This window comes from Drosophila biarmipes, unplaced genomic scaffold, assembly GCF_025231255.1.
Source record: "Drosophila biarmipes strain raj3 unplaced genomic scaffold, RU_DBia_V1.1 ptg000041l, whole genome shotgun sequence".
Lineage (NCBI taxonomy): Eukaryota > Metazoa > Arthropoda > Insecta > Diptera > Drosophilidae > Drosophila > Drosophila biarmipes.
In genome coordinates, this window is record NW_026114549.1 from 17757 (window position 1) to 36960 (window position 19204).

Genomic DNA, 19204 nt, shown 5'->3' on the forward strand with positions numbered 1-19204 from the left:
TTATCATTATATATAAAGAATTAATTGCATATAAAAGTTATACACAACCTCAACTCATATGGGACTACCCCCTGAATTTAAGCATATTAATTAGGGGAGGAAAAGAAACTAACAAGGATTTTCTTAGTAGCGGCGAGCGAAAAGAAATCAGTTCAGCACTAAGTCACTTTGTCTATATGGCAAATGTGAGATGCAGTGTATGGAGCGTCAATATTCTAGTATGAGAAATTAACGATTTAAGTCCTTCTTAAATGAGGCCATTTACCCATAGAGGGTGCCAGGCCCGTATAACGTTAATGATTACTAGATGATGTTTCCAAAGAGTCGTGTTGCTTGATAGTGCAGCACTAAGTGGGTGGTAAACTCCATCTAAAACTAAATATAACCATGAGACCGATAGTAAACAAGTACCGTGAGGGAAAGTTGAAAAGAACTCTGAATAGAGAGTTAAACAGTACGTGAAACTGCTTAGAGGTTAAGCCCGATGAACCTGAATATCCGTTATGGAAAATTCATCATTAGAATTGTAATATTTAAACAATATTATGATAATAGTGTGCATTTTTTCCATATAAGGACATTGTAATCTATTAGCATACCAAATTTATCATAAAATATAACTTATAGTTTATTCAAATTAATTTGCTTGCATTTTAACACAGAATAAATGTTATTAATTTGATAAAGTGCTGATAGATTTATATGAATACAGTGCGTTAATTTTTCGGAATTATATAATGGCATAATTATCATTGATTTTTGTGTTTATTATATGCACTTGTAGGATTAACAATGCGAAAGATTCAGGATACCTTCGGGACCCGTCTTGAAACACGGACCAAGGAGTCTAACATATGTGCAAGTTATTGGGATATAAACCTAATAGCGTAATTAACTTGACTAATAATGGGATTAGTTTTTTAACTATTTATAGCTAATTAACACAATCCCGGGGCGTTCTATATAGTTATGTATAATGATATTTATATTATTTATGCCTCTAACTGGAACGTACCTTGAGCATATATGCTGTGACCCGAAAGATGGTGAACTATACTTGATCAGGTTGAAGTCAGGGGAAACCCTGATGGAAGACCGAAACAGTTCTGACGTGCAAATCGATTGTCAGAATTGAGTATAGGGGCGAAAGACCAATCGAACCATCTAGTAGCTGGTTCCTTCCGAAGTTTCCCTCAGGATAGCTGGTGCATTTTAATATTATATAAAATAATCTTATCTGGTAAAGCGAATGATTAGAGGCCTTAGGGTCGAAACGATCTTAACCTATTCTCAAACTTTAAATGGGTAAGAACCTTAACTTTCTTGATATGAAGTTCAAGGTTATGATATAATGTGCCCAGTGGGCCACTTTTGGTAAGCAGAACTGGCGCTGTGGGATGAACCAAACGTAATGTTACGGTGCCCAAATTAACAACTCATGCAGATACCATGAAAGGCGTTGGTTGCTTAAAACAGCAGGACGGTGATCATGGAAGTCGAAATCCGCTAAGGAGTGTGTAACAACTCACCTGCCGAAGCAACTAGCCCTTAAAATGGATGGCGCTTAAGTTGTATACCTATACATTACCGCTAAAGTAGATGATTTATATTACTTGTAATATAAATTTTGAAACTTTAGTGAGTAGGAAGGTACAATGGTATGCGTAGAAGTGTTTGGCGTAAGCCTGCATGGAGCTGCCATTGGTACAGATCTTGGTGGTAGTAGCAAATAATCGAATGAGACCTTGGAGGACTGAAGTGGAGAAGGGTTTCGTGTGAACAGTGGTTGATCACGAGTTAGTCGGTCCTAAGTTCAAGGCGAAAGCCGAAAATTTTCAAGTAAAATACAAATGCCAAACAAATATATATATTATATAAAATCTAGCTAAATTAATATACTTGAATAATTTTGAACGAAAGGGAATACGGTTCCAATTCCGTAACCTGTTGAGTATCCGTTTGTTATTAAATATGGGCCTCGTGCTCATCCTGGCAACAGGAACGACCATAAAGAAGCCGTCGAGAGATATCGGAAGAGTTTTCTTTTCTGTTTTATAGCCGTACTACCATGGAAGTCTTTCGCAGAGAGATATGGTAGATGGGCTAGAAGAGCATGACATATACTGTTGTGTCGATATTTTCTCCTCGGACCTTGAAAATTTATGGTGGGGACACGCAAACTTCTCAACAGGCCGTACCAATATCCGCAGCTGGTCTCCAAGGTGAAGAGTCTCTAGTCGATAGAATAATGTAGGTAAGGGAAGTCGGCAAATTAGATCCGTAACTTCGGGATAAGGATTGGCTCTGAAGATTGAGATAGTCGGGCTTGATTGGGAAACAATAACATGGTTTATGTGCTCGTTCTGGGTAAATAGAGTTTCTAGCATTTATGTTAGTTACTTGTTCCCCGGATAGTTTAGTTACGTAGCCAATTGTGGAACTTTCTTGCTAAAATTTTTAAGAATACTAATTGGGTTAAACCAATTAGTTCTTATTAATTATAACGATTATCAATTAACAATCAATTCAGAACTGGCACGGACTTGGGGAATCCGACTGTCTAATTAAAACAAAGCATTGTGATGGCCCTAGCGGGTGTTGACACAATGTGATTTCTGCCCAGTGCTCTGAATGTCAAAGTGAAGAAATTCAAGTAAGCGCGGGTCAACGGCGGGAGTAACTATGACTCTCTTAAGGTAGCCAAATGCCTCGTCATCTAATTAGTGACGCGCATGAATGGATTAACGAGATTCCTACTGTCCCTATCTACTCACTGTCGGTGTTAGATTGCTCGTGCGAACAGACGTGTTTTCCGTACGCTCCGCGAGTGTAGCCAATATTGACTGATAGAGACCAGATACGAAGCTAGAAACAGCACGAAAATTCGTGTTTTGTGCCTGCGAACCCAGTGCGCGTGTTTTCCCTGTGTAAAAGTGGTGAAATCGGGTGAAATTGGGTTTTTTCCCATTGGAAATTTTCCATTGCGCCACGTGTGTCACGAGAGAGGCGCTCTCTTGAGAGAGGCGTTAGGCTTATTTAGGCACATTTTGCCTAAAACAGCTGTGCGGTTTGTGTCATCGCTAAACTTTTATCAGCTGATCAGCTGATAGAGCTTTCCGACCAGCTGATAATAAAGGGGTAAGTCCTTGGTGGAAAAGCTTTTGGGTTGAAACTGCCGATAACCGGCGGATGGCGCCACCCAAAATGGATGTTGGAGATTCTGGCAGTGAGAGTGCTAGTAGTAGGGGAAGCAGTGGGGGCAGAGGACGACCCAGAGGTAAGCGCAATAAAGCGCCGCTGAGGGACGCCTCTAGGTGCAAGTTGATGGCACTGGATGCAACTGCCGCTGACACTGCGACAGCCCCTGCCGCTGCCGCTGCCGCTGCCGCTGCCCCTGCTGCTGCCGCTGCCGCTGCCCCTGTCGCTGCCCTTGCCGCAGCCCCTGCCGCTCCCGCAGCCCCCGCCGCTGCTGCATCCTATGCTGAACACGAGAAGACCTTCGTTGCACCAGCCAGTCCTCTAAAATCCTTCTCGGATAGGGAGTGGAGAGGTAATGGTGCCGTCGCTGCCGAGATGGGGGACATCCGATCGGAGATCGGTAGGATGTTCATGGTCTCCTATGCCAACCCGGCCACAAATGTGAAGGTGCAGTCCGTAGCCAACCGCTACGAGGAGGTTGTTGCAGCCCTCCTTATACGGATTGGAGTGCTTGAGGACCGCCTTAAGAAGCAGACACCGGTTGCCTCGGCCGTCTCATACGCAGCCGCCGCTGCTAGAGGCGCGCACCTTATCGCCTCACCTGCTGCCCCTGTCGCCCCCTATGCCCCTGTAGCCGCACCGCGGAAAATCCGGGAGACCTGGTCGGCAGTCGTTGCATGTGATGATCCGGCCTTATCAGGGAGGCAAATTGCGGACAAGGTCCGCAAAGAGGTAGCGCCTGCTTTGGGCGTCAGAGTGCATGAGGTGCGAGAGTTGAAGCGGGGCGGCGCGATTATTCGCACGCCATCGCAGGCGGAGATGTCGAAAATCGTTGCCTCCGCAAAATTCGCTGAGGTGGGCCTTAAGGTGTCCAAAAACACTGCCGCAAAACCCAGGGTGACGGTACAGGATGTGGACACCACTGTGACGCCGGATGAGTTCATGATGGAGTTAAAAGAGAAAAACTTCGAGGAGATGTCGCTGAAGGAGTTCCAGAAGGCGGTAGTCCTGGCGACCAAGCCCTGGTCAGCAGCTAACAGCGCCACTATAAACGTGACGCTGGAAGTAGATGATCAGGCGTTGGCCGTTCTCGAAAGCGGGAGGGTGTATATCAAGTGGTTCTCTTACCGCTGCCGCTCTCAAGTGCGCACCTATGCGTGCCACCGATGCCTTGGTTTTGACCACAAAGTCAGCGAGTGTCGGTACGCTAGAGAAAACCAGGTCTGCCGCCAGTGCGGACAGAACGACCACGTCGCGGCGAAGTGCAAAAATGCGGTGGACTGCCGTAACTGCCGCCATAAAGGGCTACCCTCGGGGCACTATATGCTCTCGGGTGGATGCCCGATATATAGCGCTGTGCTAGCCAGGGTGCAAGCTAGACATTAACATGTTCAGCTTCATCCAAGCGAATTGTGGTCGAGGCCGTTGCGCTGTCATCGAGCTTGCAAAGCGGATGAGAGATGCTGGCCACCTGTTCGCACTCATTCAGGAGCCCTATGTGGACGCAGGCAAGCGTCTCACTGGACTCCCTGGAGGCATGAGAATCTTCGCTGACAAAAGGAAGAAAGCTGCCATCATCGTGGACGACCCGTCTGCCATCTGCATGCCCATCGAGACATTGACGACGGATTATGGAGTGTGCGTGAGTGTCACAGGAAAATACGGCACCATTTTTCTGTCCTCCGTATACTGCCAGTACTCAGCTGCCCTGCAGCCCTACACTGACTACCTGGATACGGTTCTGCTGCTAGCCAGCAGGACACCGACAATCCTCGGACTTGATGCGAATGCGGTTTCCCCGATGTGGTTCAGCAAAACTCCAGCTAACTCTGGAGACCGTCTGAATCGCGAACGGGGACAGCACATGGACGAGTGGATCATCGCAAGCGGTGTCTGTGTGCTTAATACGGCCAGCCAGGTGTTCACGTTCGATAATCACCGCTCCAGAAGTGATATCGACGTGACCTTCACCAACGAAGCAGCGCGTGTGTGGGCAATATACGAATGGAGAGTTGACTTCTGGGAGCTGAGTGACCACAACATCATCACTGTTGAGGTTACTCCAGATCCAAGCAGTACTGTTGAGAGCCTAGCTCCGGTACCGCAATGGAGGCTCTCCAATGCAAGTTGGCGAAGATTCAGAGTAGAACTAAGGGATGTAGCTGAATGTCTCGAGGAACTGGAGGAATCGCCGTTGGATGATCATGTGTCAGCCCTTCGCTCCATCGTACACGAAGTGTGCGACAGGGTAATAGGGCGCAGGATACCTGCAGCAAGGGGAAACGTAATATGGTGGAATCCTGAACTGAGTACCAAGCGCCAAGAGGTCAGGAGACTGAGGCGCAGGCTGCAGGCAGCTCGTCGGAGTGGCACCGGCGATGTTGAGCGACTTGCCGCTGGATTAAGGCTTGCCTCAGGCCAGTATAAGAAGCTTATCCTGATGACAAAGGAACAAAACTGGCGGGACTTCGTGGGACGGCACAAGGATGATCCATGGGGGCACGCCTACCGAATATGCCGAGGCCGGAAAAAGACAACCGATCTTGGATGTCTTAGGTCGAACGGCGCGCTACTTACGACATGGCACGACTGCGCAGATATACTCCTCCGCAACTTCTTCCCTGTTGCGGAATCCACAGTGCGTGAGGGTATAACTCCTGCTGCTCCACCGACCCTCGAAGCCTTCGAGGTGGCAACCAGCGTCGCGAAGCTGAGAAGCCGGCGATCGCCGGGAATGGACGGCATCACGGGTGGGATCGTCAAGGAGGTATGGCGTGCTATCCCTCAGCACCTGACGAAGTTGTACTCTCGATGCCTCTCGGAAGGATATTTTCCTGCCGAGTGGAAACACCCGAGAGTGATACCGCTGGTAAAGGGGCCAGATAAGGACAGGAGCGATCCTGCCTCTTATCGTGGCATATGCCTTTTGCCAGTGTTCGGAAAGGTGCTGGAAGGGATCATGGTGAATCGACTGAAGGATGTGCTACCGGATGGCTGCAGATGGCAATTTGGATTTCGGCCTGGACGCTGCGTTGAGGATGCGTGGATGCACGCTAAAAACACCGTTTCCACCAGCCGCGAGAGGAGGGTGCTGGGAATCTTTGTTGATTTCAAGGGTGCCTTCGACAATGTTGAGTGGAACGCGGTGCTGGATCGGCTTATCGACGTCGGCTGTCGAGAGATAGACTTGTGGAAAAGTTATTTCTCCGGTCGAAGTGCCAGTATCATCAGCAGTTACGAAGCGGCCACAGTGTCGGTTACACGGGGCTGCCCGCAAGGGTCCGTCAGTGGTCCATTTATTTGGAACCTACTGATGGATGTGCTGCTTCAGCGCCTGGAGCCACATTGTGCTCTGAGCGCGTTTGCAGATGACTTGCTACTTTTCGTCGATGGGAATTCCCGTGCCGATCTGGAGCGAAAGGGTGAGCAGTTGATGGACATCGTGGGAGCCTGGGGAGCTGAGGTTGGAGTGAGTGTGTCAACCAGCAAGACGGCAATCATGTTGCTGAAAGGGAATCTTTCAGACACTAGGAGACCGACGGTACGGTTTGCTGGAGCAAGCCTGCCATACGTCACCAAATGCCGGTACCTTGGCATCTTAGTCGGCGAGCGGATGAGCTTTCTCCCGCATATCTCTGCTCTCAGAGATCGGCTGGCTGGAGTTGCCGGAGGGCTAGCACGGGTGCTCCGAGTCGATTGGGGGCTCAGCTCCCGTGCTAAGAGGACGATATACAGCGGACTCATGGTCCCCTGTGCACTCTTCGGTGCCTCGGTCTGGTACAAGGCGGCGAGCAAGGGCAAGTCCTTAAGACTCCTCACCTCGTGCCAGAGGACCATCCTATTAGGATGCCTACCGGTATGCCGCACAGTGTCCACGGTGGCACTGCAGGTGCTTGCTGGTGCTCCTCCAATGGATTTAGATGCTCACAGGATGGCAGTGAAGTTTAAGCTCAGAAAGCACGTTCCCCTGGACGAGAGCGACTGGCTCTATGGACAGGACTTGTCTGTGTTGGACTGGAAATCCAAGATGGCTCTGCTAGACGAATGTCTGCTAAATGAGTGGCAACTCAGATGGGACCAAGCGGCTCACGGTTTTGTGACTCGCCAGTTTTTCCCAGAGGCAGCGTTCGTCTACAAGAGGAAGGACTTTGTCTTCACCTTAAGAGCCGGATTCTTGCTGACAGGACACGGGTCGTTCAACGCTTTCCTCCATGGTAGAACCCTCAGCACCACAACCGCATGCTCATGTGGAGAGGAGAGTGAGGACTGGCTTCACGTACTATGTGAGTGCCGCCTCTATAGCGATTTGCGTGACTTGGATGCCCTTGGCATTGTTCGAGTCCAAGAACGATGGAACGTCGCAGGAGTAGTCGAGACCCCAGAACGGATGCGTCTCCTAGGAGCTTTTGCTGATGCTGCCTTCTCGAGGCGTAGGATGGAAGCGACGAGGGATGAACCGCAGGCGCCGGGACAATAGTCCCAAAACCCCCTTGCCGTGTGGCAACGGCGAAGAATACTGCCACAGCTTGTCATTGCTTGTCGTAGGAGGCGACTAATATGACATGGTTGCCCCATCCGAGCTTGTCGGAGCTGAAGGGGTGAGGCCCACCGAGCCTGAAATTTCGGTGCCACGGGTTGAGTGGTTCTCCAAGGCTACTCATTGAGGTCGGCCCCCTAGTGGGAGTTTCGTGGTGGCTGTGGTTGACACCTATATCGCGGGTAGAGTCCCCGGGCTCGACGTGGATGTTGCGTTAATACAACTCGGGTGCTGCGACCCAAAGAACAGTAGAGATTTTAGATAGATCTCGCCCCTATGCAAGGGGGAGTGCTTGCCCGACAAGCAAGTACTTAAATTGCTACTGGGGTGGTTGCTATGTACATAGCTATAGCTTCTAGTCCAGGGCGTTGGTTTGGCGCTTAACCCAGACCCTTGCATTATATACTCCCTTGTGGGTATATTAGAATGCCGTGGCTGTAATCCCTTCAGTGCGGAACACGTCACGTTAAATAAGTTCGGAGGGATCCGAGACACACCTGTCCCTATCTACTATCTAGCGAAACCACAGCCAAGGGAACGGGCTTGGAATAATTAGCGGGGAAAGAAGACCCTTTTGAGCTTGACTCTAATCTGGCAGTGTAAGGAGACATAAGAGGTGTAGAATAAGTGGGAGATATTAGACCTCGGTTTGGTATCGCCAATGAAATACCACTACTCTTATTGTTTCCTTACTTACTTGATTAAATGGAACGTGTATCATTTCCTAGCCATTATACGGATATATTTATTATATCTTATGGTATTGGGTTTTGATGCAAGCTTCTTGATCAAAGTATCACGAGTTTGTTATATATTCGCAAACAAATTCTTTAATAAAACGGTGCATTTATGTATTTTTGATTTGAAAATTTGGTATAACTCCAATTACTCAGGTATGATCCAATTCAAGGACATTGCCAGGTAGGGAGTTTGACTGGGGCGGTACATCTCTCAAATAATAACGGAGGTGTCCCAAGGCCAGCTCAGTGCGGACAGAAACCACACATAGAGCAAAAGGGCAAATGCTGACTTGATCTCGGTGTTCAGTACACACAGGGACAGCAAAAGCTCGGCCTATCGATCCTTTTGGTTTAAAGAGTTTTTAACAAGAGGTGTCAGAAAAGTTACCATAGGGATAACTGGCTTGTGGCGGCCAAGCGTTCATAGCGACGTCGCTTTTTGATCCTTCGATGTCGGCTCTTCCTATCATTGTGAAGCAAAATTCACCAAGCGTTGGATTGTTCACCCATGCAAGGGAACGTGAGCTGGGTTTAGACCGTCGTGAGACAGGTTAGTTTTACCCTACTAATGACAAAACGTTGTTGCGACAGCATTCCTGCGTAGTACGAGAGGAACCGCAGGTACGGACCAATGGCACAATACTTGTTCGAGCGAACAGTGGTATGACGCTACGTCCGTTGGATTATGCCTGAACGCCTCTAAGGTCGTATCCGTGCTGGACTGCAATGATAAATAAGGGGCAATTTGCATTGTATGGCTTCTAAACCATTTAAAGTTTATAATTTACTTTTTAAACGACAATGGATGTGATGCCAATGTAATTTGTAACATAGTAAATTGGGAGGATCTTTGATCACCTGATGCCGCGCTAGTTACATATAAAAGCATTATTTAATACAATGACAAAGCCTAGAATCAATTGTAAACGACTTTTGTAACAGGCAAGGTGTTGTAAGTGGTTGAGCAGCTGCCATACTGCGATCCACTGAAGCTTATCCTTTGCTTGATGATTCGATAATAAAATTGCATAATTTATTTGTTGTGTTGAACTTCTTATATAAAGTTCAACCAACAATCTATTTGTATGCATTGATTGTTTGCTTGGCTTTGTGGCGAATTTTTAATCCTTTATATATTACATTCCTAAGGTCTAGATTTTCAAGTAAGAGACCAATTTGATTAACATATCAATATAAGTACAACTCGACCATCTAATAATAACAATATGAATCGTCATCTTATTAGTGACGCGAAGATTGGCAAACATATAATATAAAAATATTCCTAAGGTCTAGATTTTCAAGTAAGAGACCAATTTGATTAACATATCAATATAAGTACAACTCGACCATCTAATAATAACAATATGAATCGTCATCTTATTAGTGACGCGAAGATTGGCAAACATATAATATAAAAATATTCCTAAGGTCTAGATTTTCAAGTAAGAGACCAATTTGATTAACATATCAATATAAGTACAACTCGACCATCTAATAATAACAATATGAATCGTCATCTTATTAGTGACGCGAAGATTGGCAAACATATAATATAAAAATATTCCTAAGGTCTAGATTTTCAAGTAAGAGACCAATTTGATTAACATATCAATATAAGTACAACTCGACCATCTAATAATAATATGAATCGTCATCTTATTAGTGACGCGAAGATTGGCAAACATATAATATAAAAATATTCCTAAGGTCTAGATTTTCAAGTAAGAGACCAATTTGATTAACATATCAATATAAGTACAACTCGACCATCTAATAATAATATGAATCGTCATCTTATTAGTGACGCGAAGATTGGCAAACATATAATATAAAAATATTCCTAAGGTCTAGATTTTCAAGTAAGAGACCAATTTGATTAACATATCAATATAAGTACAACTCGACCATCTAATAATAACAATATGAATCGTCATCTTTTTAGTGACGCGAAGATTGGCAAACATATAATATAAAAATATTCCTAAGGTCTAGAATCTTAAGCAATAGACCAATTCAACTAAGAGTTGACATATAAAAATATGTTCCTTTTAATGTTAGCAAAATTTTATCGTCACATACTGTTAGTGACGCGAACGTTTTTTTCTCCATGTTTATATGAATGTTTATTCAAAGGTAGAAAGGCAGGATCGTTATTTTATAAGTGAAGCGATAAAAAAATATTATGCAATAGGACATCTATTTATAAATATTTTTAAGTCTTAGAAATTCAAGTAAAGAGATTCAAGAAATTCATTCAACTTAGAGCGCACATATAATTAAAACTATTCCTGAGGTTTAGAAACCAAATTAAATAAAGAGGACATATAAACGTATGTGGTATTTTGATGGTAGTAAAAATGTATCGCGATATTATTAGTGACGCGACCAATTTTTATACTCTTTGCTCCATGTGCAAATATATCTAGTGCTTAGATAGTCAATTAAAAATGACAATTTTAACTAAAAGACTTAAAAAAGTGTTTGTCAAACTTATAATTTTGTCAATACTATATAAAACGCCAATCATATCCTTATAAAAGTAAATACGGTATATGGTTATAAATACAAAACCATATATAAATAAAAAAATGAAATCGTATGTATATGGCTTATAGGTATAATACCTATAAGGCATAATAATGTATAATATTAGCAAATATACATATAAAAGTGCATAAATTGTATAGATATGGCATAAAGAAGGCATTTATGAGAATAGCTAGTAGAATTTGCCCATACACTACTAGCGAAATGAGATATTTATACCTAGTGAGGGCGGCACTAGTACTATAAATTGTGGCAAAATAAATCTTATGCAAATGCATAGGATTTTGTCAATACCGTACAAAAAACTAAGTAAAACGTATGGATATTGAAAAATAAATGGATTATATTCATAAAATACGAATATTTCTTGCATTCTCTTGTTATACGAGAGAATATCATACGGAGCGGGCAGCCCCTAGTATAGTAAGCAGTCGAATGGGAGACAGCGTGTCCAAAAACACCTATAGGGAGGTGGTCGTTGGCGGACCTCTCCTCGTATTGGTCAAACTTATGATTTTGTCAATACTATATAAAACGCCAATCATATCCATATAAAAGTGAATACAGTATATGGATATGAATAAAAAACCATACATAAATAAAAAAAAATATGTATAAAAAATTATACATATATTTATATTAAGCAATCGTATGGATGTGGCTTATAGGTATAATACCTATAAGGCATAATAATGTATAATATAGCAAATATACATATAAAAGTGCATGAATTGTATAGATATGGCATATAAGTGACATATTTATGAGAATAGCTAGTAGAATTTGCCCATACACTACTAGCGAAATGAGATATTTATACCTAGTGAGGGCGGCACTAGTACTATAAATTGTGGCAAAATAAATCTTATGCAAATGCATAGGATTTTGTCAATACCGTACAAAAAACTAAGTAAAACGTATGGATATTGAAAAATAAATGGATTATATTCATAAAATACGAATATTTCTTGCATTCTCTTGTTATATGAGAGAATATCATACGGAGCGGGTAGCCCCTAGTATAGTAAGCAGTCGAATGGGAGACAGCGTGTCCAAAAACACCTATAGGGAGGTGGTCGTTGGCGGACCTCTCCTCGTATTGGTCAAACTTATGATTTTGTCAATACTATATAAAACGCCAATCATATCCATATAAAAGTGAATACAGTATATGGATATGAATAAAAAACCATACATAAATAAAAAAAAATATGTATAAAAAATTATACATATATTTATATTAAGCAATCGTATGGATGTGGCTTATAGGTATAATACCTATAAGGCATAATAATGTATAATATAGCAAATATACATATAAAAGTGCATGAATTGTATAGATATGGCATATAAGTGACATATTTATGAGAATAGCTAGTAGAATTTGCCCATACACTACTAGCGAAATGAGATATTTATACCTAGTGAGGGCGGCACTAGTACTATAAATTGTGGCAAAATAAATCTTATGCAAATGCATAGGATTTTGTCAATACCGTACAAAAAACTAAGTAAAACGTATGGATATTGAAAAATAAATGGATTATATTCATAAAATACGAATATTTCTTGCATTCTCTTGTTATATGAGAGAATATCATACGGAGCGGGTAGCCCCTAGTATAGTAAGCAGTCGAATGGGAGACAGCGTGTCCAAAAACACCTATAGGGAGGTGGTCGTTGGCGGACCTCTCCTCGTATTGGTCAAACTTATGATTTTGTCAATACTATATAAAACGCCAATCATATCCATATAAAATTGAATACAGTATATGGATATGAATAAAAAACCATACAAAAATAAAAAAAAAATATGTATAAAAAATTATACATATATTTATATTAAGCAATCGTATGGATGTGGCTTATAGGTATAATACCTATAAGGCATAATAATGTATAATATAGCAAATATACATATAAAAGTGCATGAATTGTATAGATATGGCATATAAGTGACATATTTATGAGAATAGCTAGTAGAATTTCCCCATACACTACTAGCGAAATGAGATATTTATACCTAGTGAGGGCGGCACTAGTACTATAAATTGTGGCAAAATAAATCTTATGCAAATGCATAGGATTTTGTCAATACCGTACAAAAAACTAAGTAAAACGTATGGATATTGAAAAATAAATGGATTATATTCATAAAATACGAATATTTCTTGCATTCTCTTGTTATATGAGAGAATATCATACGGAGCGGGTAGCCCCTAGTATAGTAAGCAGTCGAATGGGAGACAGCGTGTCCAAAAACACCTATAGGGAGGTGGTCGTTGGCGGACCTCTCCTCGTATTGGTCAAACTTATGATTTTGTCAATACTATATAAAACGCCAATCATATCCATATAAAAGTGAATACAGTATATGGATATGAATAAAAAACCATACATAAATAAAAAAAAAATATGTATAAAAAATTATACATATATTTATATTAAGCAATCGTATGGATGTGGCTTATAGGTATAATACCTATAAGGCATAATAATGTATAATATAGCAAATATACATATAAAAGTGCATGAATTGTATAGATATGGCATATAAGTGACATATTTATGAGAATAGCTAGTAGAATTTGCCCATACACTACTAGCGAAATGAGATATTTATACCTAGTGAGGGCGGCACTAGTACTATAAATTGTGGCAAAATAAATCTTATGCAAATGCATAGGATTTTGTCAATACCATACATAAACCGTATGGATATTGAGAAGTTAATAGATTACATCTATAATATGAGAAGTATTTTAGTATTCTTATTAAATAAGAGAATACTATAAGGGTGAGTGGCAAAGAGAATTGAATATACCCGAATGGGAGACAGCGTGTCCAAAAACTACTATAGGTGGTGTGGCAAATATGAGGAAGGCAATATATCCATATAATGAAAATAAAAGTGCGTTTTCTTATTATATAAGAGAACACTATATGGGTGAGTGGCAAAGTAAATTGAATATACCCGAATGGGAGACAGCGTGTCCAAAAACTACTATAGGTGGTGTGGCAAATATGAGGAAGGCAATATATCCATATAATGAAAATAAAAGTGCGTTTTCTTATTATATAAGAGAACACTATATGGGTGAGTGGCAAAGTAAATTGAATATACCCGAATGGGAGACAGCGTGTCCAAAAACTACTATAGGTGGTGTGGCAAATATGAGGAAGGCAATATATCCATATAATGAATATAAAAGTGCGTTGTCTTATTATATAAGAGAACACTATATGGGTGAGTGGCAAAGTAAATTGAATATACCCGAATGGGAGACAGCGTGTCCAAAAACTACTATAGGATGGTCAATGGGCCGGCCGTCTGCTATTGACATATGTCAGTAGAGAAGATATTATCCGTCAAATTTGTTTCTTTATTCATTTATTTGAATACGAGACTTGGCTCCGCGGTTAATATTTTAAGCCCAAAGATAATAACGTTGAAACAAAGGCCAAGTTTCTATTGTACATAGAATAACAAATTGTTTCCGAATTTTATCGTTAATTTTAGGAGGTAGGCTAACATGATTTATATTATATGTGTATTATTAAATAATAATAGTACATAAAAGTCTACCAAAGAAATATAAAAATGTAATTATGAATACATTTTCAATATTAATATCAACTTATATTGTTGATAATAAAAAATAGCTATTAAGAGAGTTATTTAAGAAATTATATAATATATAATAAAGAGTATATATATAAATAATATATAAGTATATATTATTTAAGAAATAAATATAGTAGTAATAATTATATATATACACTCGGTTCTATTTTATATATTACCAGAGACTTATATGGATATATATAGATAAATTTTAAATTTATCGTCAAAATACAAATGATTAACTCAATATCTTATATTGGTTAAACAAAAATTGTACATGTGTGGATACAATATATTATGTATGTCGAACAAAAATGATATTTTAGAATGAAATGTGCATATATAAAGAAAATATATGAAAAATAAATATTGTGTTTATAAAGAATATGATTCTTTTTGACATCAATAAAAACTTGTTATTATTAGTGGCGAAACAAGTATAAATTGGAAAACAAACGTATACGAATGCTATATAAAAATGGCCGTATTCGATAGAAATAAAATCTATAACAACATATATATTGCTAATTTCTATTCAAAAAATATGAATGAAATATGAATAAAAACATTATTCTGGTTGATCCTGCCAGTAGTTATATGCTTGTCTCAAAGATTAAGCCATGCATGTCTAAGTACACACGAATTAAAAGTGAAACCGCAAAAGGCTCATTATATCAGTTATGGTTCCTTAGATCGTTAACAGTTACTTGGATAACTGTGGTAATTCTAGAGCTAATACATGCAATTAAAACATGAACCTTATGGAACATGTGCTTTTATTAGGCTAAAACCAAGCGATCGCAAGATCGTTATATTGGTTGAACTCTAGATAACATGCAGATCGTATGGTCTTGTACCGACGACAGATCTTTCAAATGTCTGCCCTATCAACTTTTGATGGTAGTATCTAGGACTACCATGGTTGCAACGGGTAACGGGGAATCAGGGTTCGATTCCGGAGAGGGAGCCTGAGAAACGGCTACCACATCTAAGGAAGGCAGCAGGCGCGTAAATTACCCACTCCCAGCTCGGGGAGGTAGTGACGAAAAATAACAATACAGGACTCATATCCGAGGCCCTGTAATTGGAATGAGTACACTTTAAATCCTTTAACAAGGACCAATTGGAGGGCAAGTCTGGTGCCAGCAGCCGCGGTAATTCCAGCTCCAATAGCGTATATTAAAGTTGTTGCGGTTAAAACGTTCGTAGTTGAACTTGTGCTTCATACGGGTAGTACAACTTACAATTGTGGTTAGTACTATACCTTTATGTATGTAAGCGTATTACCGGTGGAGTTCTTACATGTGCTTAGATACTTGTATTTTTTCATATGTTCCTCCTATTTAAAAACCTGCATTAGTGCTCTTAAACGAGTGTTATTGTGGGCCGGTACAATTACTTTGAACAAATTAGAGTGCTTAAAGCAGGCTTCAAATGCCTGAATATTCTGTGCATGGGATAATGAAATAAGACCTCTGTTCTGCTTTCATTGGTTTTCAGATCAAGAGGTAATGATTAATAGAAGCAGTTTGGGGGCATTAGTATTACGACGCGAGAGGTGAAATTCTTGGACCGTCGTAAGACTAACTTAAGCGAAAGCATTTGCCAAAGATGTTTTCATTAATCAAGAACGAAAGTTAGAGGTTCGAAGGCGATCAGATACCGCCCTAGTTCTAACCATAAACGATGCCAGCTAGCAATTGGGTGTAGCTACTTTTATGGCTCTCTCAGTCGCTTCCCGGGAAACCAAAGCTTTTGGGCTCCGGGGGAAGTATGGTTGCAAAGCTGAAACTTAAAGGAATTGACGGAAGGGCACCACCAGGAGTGGAGCCTGCGGCTTAATTTGACTCAACACGGGAAAACTTACCAGGTCCGAACATAAGTGTGTAAGACAGATTGATAGCTCTTTCTCGAATCTATGGGTGGTGGTGCATGGCCGTTCTTAGTTCGTGGAGTGATTTGTCTGGTTAATTCCGATAACGAACGAGACTCAAATATATTAAATAGATATCTTCAGGATTATGGTGTTGAAGCTTATATAGCCTTCATTCATGGTGGCAGTAAAATGTTTATTGTGTTTGAATGTGTTTATATAAGTGGAGCCGTACCTGTTGGTTTGTCCCATTATAAGGACACTAGCTTCTTAAATGGACAAATTGCGTCTAGCAATAATGAGATTGAGCAATAACAGGTCTGTGATGCCCTTAGATGTCCTGGGCTGCACGCGCGCTACAATGAAAGTATCAACGTGTATTTCCTAGACCGAGAGGTCCGGGTAAACCGCTGAACCACTTTCATGCTTGGGATTGTGAACTGAAACTGTTCACATGAACTTGGAATTCCCAGTAAGTGTGAGTCATTAACTCGCATTGATTACGTCCCTGCCCTTTGTACACACCGCCCGTCGCTACTACCGATTGAATTATTTAGTGAGGTCTCCGGACGTGATCACTGTGACGCCTTGCGTGTTACGGTTGTTTCGCAAAAGTTGACCGAACTTGATTATTTAGAGGAAGTAAAAGTCGTAACAAGGTTTCCGTAGGTGAACCTGCGGAAGGATCATTAATGTTTTAATATCCTTACCGTTAATAAAATATTTGTTTATATTATAATAAATACATTATAGTATTACAAATAAAATATGAATTGCCAAAATGTATATGAGATCTATTATAGATCAAATGAAATTTCGAACAAGCAAATCGAAATAATGCAAATATTAAAATTATATATTGTATTTAATACATATGAGAGAAATTAATAAGCAGCCAAAGCAAACAAATAAAAATTCGAACAAGCAAATCGAATTATTAAAATAATAATATTAAATTATTATTGTATATCCTTACCGTTAATAAAATATTTGTTTATATTATAATAAATACATTATAATAATACAAATAAAATATGAATTGCCAAAATGTATATGAGATCTAATATAGATCAAATAAAATTTCGAACAAGCAAATCGAAATAATGCAAATATTAAAATTATATATTGTATTTAATACATATGAGAGAAATAATAAGCAGCCAAAGCAAACAAATAAAAATTCGAACAAGCAAATCGAATTATTAAAATAATAATATTAAATTATTATTGTATATCCTTACCGTTAATAAAATATTTGTTTATATTATAATAAATACATTATAGTATTACAAATAAAATATGAATTGCCAAAATGTATATGAGATCTATTATAGATCAAATGAAATTTCGAACAAGCAAATCGAAATAATGCAAATATTAAAATTATATATTGTATTTAATACATATGAGAGAAATTAATAAGCAGCCAAAGCAAACAAATAAAAATTCGAACAAGCAAATCGAATTATTAAAATAATAATATTAAATTATTATTGTATATCCTTACCGTTAATAAAATATTTGTTTATATTATAATAAATACATTATAGTAATACAAATAAAATATGAATTGCCAAAATGTATATGATCTAATATAGATCAAATGAAATTTCGAACAAGCAAATCGAAATAATGCAAATATTAAAATTATATATTGTATTTAATACATATGAGAGAAATAATAAGCAGCCAAAACAAACAAATAAAAATTCGAACAAGCAAATCGAATTATTAAAATAATAATATTAAATTATTATTGTATATAAACACAATTAAAATACTGTGTGTATATGGACCATAATATACACGCGTTGCGATATGTATTGTTCATCTCAGTTATGCGCATACATTGGATAATGCAACAACCTAAAATGTACAATGTTGTACCTGGTTTTATACAGGTTAATGTTTTATATAAATTTCAATTTATATCGCTAAAAAAGTATTAATATATATATATATATATATTTATTTACAATAAATGCAATTTAAAAAGAAATACTTTGATATATATTGGTTATATAAAACTAAGACATTTCGCAGCATTCGTTTTAGGTATAAAAATAAATTTATTGAAGGAATTGATATATGCCAGTAAAATGGTGTATTTTTAATTTCTTTCAATAAAAACATATTTGACAAAATTAAGAAACCAATTTATAAAACTCTAAGCGGTGGATCACTCGGCTCATGGGTCGATGAAGAACGCAGCAAACTGTGCGTCATCGTGTGAACTGCAGGACACATGAACATCGACATTTTGAACGCATATCGCAGTCCATGCTGTTATGTACTTTAATTAATTTTATAGTGCTGCTTGGACTACATATGGTTGAGGGTTGTAAGACTATGCTAATTAAGTTGCTTATACAAATTTTATAATGAAATTTTATAAGCATATGGTATATTATTGGATAATAATAATTTAATTATTTTATTCATAATATTAAAAAATATATGAAAAACATTATCTCACATTAGTAAATAATTTGAATGTGAAAAACGAAGAGAAATATTTTCTTTTTCAATCAAATGATACTGAGAAATGTCTAGCATAAAAATTTATCTAGAATTGTCTCTTATTAATGATTAGAAAATAGAAAACCGTTGACAATATTATTGTTCTTCGTTGATTCGTTAAATCAAACAAATGCCATTTATATACAGATATTATTAATATA

General features: G+C 39.2%; 2 non-coding genes and 1 pseudogene across 2 annotated transcripts; all 3 read left to right on the forward strand.

The window, feature by feature from the left end:
• Window positions 1-44: 44 nt before the first annotated feature.
• On the forward strand, window positions 45-9491 carry LOC127012268 (large subunit ribosomal RNA; annotated as a pseudogene).
• A 5729-nt stretch (window positions 9492-15220) lies between these two features.
• LOC127012262 (small subunit ribosomal RNA) lies at window positions 15221-17215 on the forward strand. Its single transcript, XR_007765772.1, has one exon. It is a non-coding gene; the product is annotated as a small subunit ribosomal RNA (ribosomal RNA).
• Window positions 17216-18686: 1471 nt separating this feature from the next.
• LOC127012270 (5.8S ribosomal RNA) lies at window positions 18687-18865 on the forward strand. Its single transcript, XR_007765779.1, has one exon. It is a non-coding gene; the product is annotated as a 5.8S ribosomal RNA (ribosomal RNA).
• Window positions 18866-19204: the final 339 nt, after the last annotated feature.